We start from the raw sequence: 4,946 nt of genomic DNA, 5'->3' as shown, positions 1-4,946 counted from the left end.
ATTCAAGAATGCTCTACTGGATGCCTGCTCAGTGCTAGCCACACTGGTGCCGACTCTGGGTTAGCGGAACAAACAAAACAGACTAAAGCCCGTGACTTCGTAGACCTTGGATCTTAGGAGGGACAGACACAAACCAAATGCACGAGACTTGGGCTTTTGTAGGAGGAGCTGTGAAGCCACTGGAAGGGCCTGCCCACAGGATTGTGGGTTTACAAGGATCACAGTGGCCTTTGTGTTGTGCATGGACTATGGGAGGGCAGGGGCAGAAGCAGAAAGGCCAGCTAGGAGGCTATATTTCAAGAATCCATGGGAGAGGTGATGGTGATGTGAAAGAGTTTAGATATTGGACATATTTTGAAGGTAAAGGTAAAGAGATAAAAGGTAAGGTATGAGATTAAAGGGAGAAATCAGGGAGGACTCCATGGATTCTGGCTTGAGCTACTGGAAGAATGCATCTCTATCAGCTGAACTGCAGAAGGCTATGGCAGGAATGGTTTCTTGGTAGGGAGGGGATCTTTCACAAAAATAACTGACGCCCCATTTCTCCCGTTCCAGGCAGGACCACCTAGCCCATATGGCTGTGTGTGGATTAGAAATGGCATCCTTTCAGGTACCTGGGTGGCTCAGCAGGTGGAGTGTTCAACTCTTGATTTCAGCTTAGGTCATGACCCGCCGTCTTTTAGATCAAGCCCCGCATCTGGCTCGTGCTGAGCATGGCCCCTGCTTAAGATTCTCTGTCTCTGTCTCTCCCTCTGCCACTCCCCCACCCCACCACCCACCTCTCTAAAATAAAATTAAAAAAAAATTAAGAAATGGCATCATTTCCTCCAGTGGACACAACCCTATGCCGGGGGAACAGCTTACCAAGGGGAACATTAGCTCACACAGCCTGAAGCCCTGCTGCTGTGAACAACCCTCACAACAACCACATACAAAGGCCCTGCCTCAGGCCCTGACTACTGGCATATCAGAAAGACCCCTGCAGATGGGATGGCACCAGGTGAGTACTTGGAGCAGAGTAAACTGTATTTAGAGAATTGTTCATATCCCCATGTCAAGTCTTTTTATTTTTATTTTTTTTAATGTTTTACTTATTCTTGAGACAGAGAAAGACAGAGCATAAGCAGGGGAGGGGCAGAGAGAGAGGGAGACACAGAATCCGAAGCAGGCTCCAGGCTCTGAGCTGTCAGCAGAGAGCCCGACCCAGGGCTCGAACTCGCAATCCGCGAGATCATGACCTGCGCCGAAGTCAGATGCTTAAATGACTGAGCCACCCAGGCGCCTCCCCATGTCAAGTCTTATAGTAAACGTTATACTTGCCTCAGCACCTATAGTGGAAGCCTGCTCGCATGAATTCACTGGAAGTATAGAGGCAGAAAACATGTTAACGAGTATTGTTGGTCTTCATTAAAAGCTAATGAATGCTGTTTTGTTTTGAAGTTATATGATCCTCTTTCATACATGCTAAGGGTAGATAAGTTCTCTATATGAATCTTTCTTTTTTTTCAAATGTTTTTCTTTATTTTGGGGACAGAGAGAGAATGAGAGAGAGAGAGAGAGAGAGAGAGGAAGAGGCAGAGAGAGGGAGACACAGAATCCAAAGCAGGTTCCAGGCCCTGAGCTGTCAGCACAGAGCCCTACCTACGTGGGGCTCAAACTCACTGACTGCGAGATCATGACCTGAGCTGAAGTCACAGTTCAACTGACTGAACCACCCAGGTGCCCCTCTATATTAATCTTTCTTAATTGAGCAAACCACATATAGGGAAAGAATGCCTTTTATTCTTTTCTGAATGTCTTACATCAGCATTGGTACGGAGCATCCAATATATTTGCTTTGAAGAATTTGTCCCAAAGCTGAGGAGTGTTCCATTCTCTTTCATGACCAGGCGATTCATGCTTTTCTTTAGAAGGGACCTCACATGCTATAGACTCTTCGTTTATATTCTATACTCTCATTCAAGCCCCACAACAACTCTCCGAGGTGGTAGGGTGACCTCCCATTTCACAGGGGAGAAGAGTGAGGTTTGGAAAGTAGGAAGGACTTGCCCAGGACCCCTCAGCTGATACATAGCAGAACCTGAGTGTAAATTCAGATTTGTTTGGCTCCAAGCCCCTGCTCTCTATTGAACAGTGTTCTTCATACTGACTTCTCTGCTGTGAAACCTAGAATCCCACAGTCCCAGGGCCACAGATGTCCAGGATTTGAAGGGAATACATTCATCTTCTCTATGCCTCCTTCCCCACCTGATATCTGGGCTCCCTCTAGTCATCCTTGATGAGATGTCTTCACCTGTGGTTCCAGACACTGGTCCGAGCACAAATGCATGAGGGAAAGTTTAGGAAGCTTATTAGAATATGCATTTCTGGTTGTCATCCCAGAAATGTATTACTAGAAAGTTCCCAAGTGGCTTCAGTGCCACAGCAGGCTTGGGGACTGATGATGGAGTGATAGGGAATGCTCTGCCTACTTCTGGAGTGGGACCTGCTCGTCACTTTCCCCCACCCCAAGTTCTGCCCTCTATCCCCTCTCCTCTACTCGCTCAGCTCTTGAACCCCATCTCCCTGTAACTGTTACCTACTGGGCCTCCTTCTATACTTTGAGTCACACAGAACACATAACTGTTCTTGTCACAAGGACAGACTTAGAGTCACCTAACATGTCTCCATGTCTTTCCTTCTCTAGAGACAATATCCCCAGTTGTGTCACCTGCATCCCCCGTTATTTGGTGCCAAGTTCACAGACCATCTGTGTTAGGTTATTCTGGAATCATGTGGGCGGTCCATGTTCTTTTAGTTGTGGCACCAGAATCAAAGGCCACACTGTAGGCATGGCGGGGCCAGTGCCACAGAGAAGGGCCCCTTGCCTCTCTGGTCCAGACCTTGCCTTCCTCTGAATGCAACGTGAAATTAGATGGGGTGTTCTGGGTCATGGGAGGATTGGCTTCTGTGGAGTTACTGGCCAAGCTGAGTTACACAGGTATCTTCAGCACCTGATGCTGCTGAGCTGGGTTTCCTGTGTCTGCTACTGGGGCCATTGTTGACTTTGAACCATAGATTTATTCCTATCGCATTCCTTCTTGTCAGATTCTCCAGCCTCTTGATCTTTTGGATCCTGCCTCTTCCCTCAGTAGATTGAGCGTTCCTCTGAATCTTGCAGACCATCTGTTTTCACACTGGGATTTTTTTTTTCTTTTAAACTGGACTCTCCAGGCCACACAGTGGTTTATGGTTGTTGTTGCACGAGAGATCTTTACTCTGACCAGTGACATATTATATACCCTTGGTGTCTGTATGTATATCCAGGTTTTATATAGATATAATACATGATGTAGTGGACACAGTTGGTGCCCACCTAAATCTTCTTGGCCCTCTTACCAGCTCTGTGTCTCTTTCCCAGCTTTTTAAAGTATGTGTTCCGATGCTAATAGTTTGTACCTGTGACCTTCAGAGGATTTCCTATAGACATGGAGGTTCCTGCCCTTCCAGACTACCACGGAGCTTGGAGTGATACACCTCTCCTACCCTCTACCCCCGTACCACGGAATGACTGGCTAGTGTAGAGGTACAAACACCTTTTTATCTTAAGGCAGGACTGACTCTGAGGTGCAGTTTATACCCCAGAGCTGTCCATGGGATCAGGCTGGATCTGGAGCTTTCCCTAAAATGGTGCCCTTGCTTCCTTCTTCCTCTTCCTGTGTCTCCACTCCCTTCCTGGTTTCCTCTGGGGGCAGCTCCTCAGTAAGCACATGGATCTTTGGCTCAGAGTCTGTTTCTGGGAGAAGAAGGTAGTCATGGCATAAGTAGATGTATCAGATGTTCTACATGAGTATACCTACATAAACATCTCAGGGCGCTTTTATTTTTTAAAAAGCACACAAATATTTTCCACTGTAAGTTAGCTATTTCATTTTTGGTGTAGATTCAAATACAGGTATTCCACATATTTTAATCGGTCCAAATGGGATTCACTGACAAGTTACCAATTCAGAAGCTTTGGGGCAAATCTTTTCTTTTTCTTTTTTTTTTTCTTTTTCCTTTTGGTTCTCTGACTGGGAATTGAGTGGGTAAATCTAACTTACTCATGGAAGGAAGCACATGGTTACAAAAGGGGATATTCTTTGTACCTTTCTGCTCAGGAAGGTCCCTAATTCCTTTAACATTTCTCATCTGACTTATTCCTTCTGTTATGATCTTTTTTTTTTGACATTGGGTGGAGCTCACTTCCTCTTAAAGACAGTCAGTAGGCTGTCTTCCTGAAAGAATAAATACGTAAGATTTCCGCCTTTGCACCTGCAACTTTTCTACCACAAGCCCATTTAACTACTTGGAAAAGCCAGAACGACGCCTTCTGTTTAATGTACAGCGAAGCCCCACTGACTCCCTCTCCCTCAGCATCCGTACAGGTATTGATTGGTTGACTACTCACTAGGGTGACCTACAGTTCACAAAAATGCTCCAGCTTCTGGTTCGTCTCTAAGTTCTGTTAAATTTCTGTCATTTGAATTTGTTACCTCCTTTCCTTTCCACCACTGCTGACTACCCTAGCACAGTTCCTCTTTATCTCGTGTCAATACCATATCAGTAGGCACCGAAATACTTGCTCTGGAGTCTCTGCCTTCCATCCAGACTGTTCTCTCTGCTGCCTGAATACATCACTGCCCTGCTCTCAAACCTTCAATGGCTCCCCATCACCCACAGATTGATTCTCAGCTGTATTCAAGGCCCTTTGAAATCTAACCTCTCGTAGCCAATCCCTTCTGCTCCGAAATTCAAGCTAAACTGGCTAACATGTATCTCCCAGACTCTCTGGCCCCTCAGCCCCAGTGTCCTGACTTTTCCTTATTCTTCAGGGCCATCCCCTGTGCTGCCTTCCCTGGGAAGCCTTTCTGCTCTTTGCTGCAGCAGCTTGGACCCCCTTCTCCTCTGCCCACAGTGCTTCACGT

Source organism: Prionailurus viverrinus, chromosome B3 (genome assembly GCF_022837055.1).
Source record: "Prionailurus viverrinus isolate Anna chromosome B3, UM_Priviv_1.0, whole genome shotgun sequence".
NCBI classification, from domain to species: domain Eukaryota; kingdom Metazoa; phylum Chordata; class Mammalia; order Carnivora; family Felidae; genus Prionailurus; species Prionailurus viverrinus.
The sequence above is the reverse complement of the archived record's forward strand: the minus strand, read 5'-3'. Positions refer to the sequence as shown.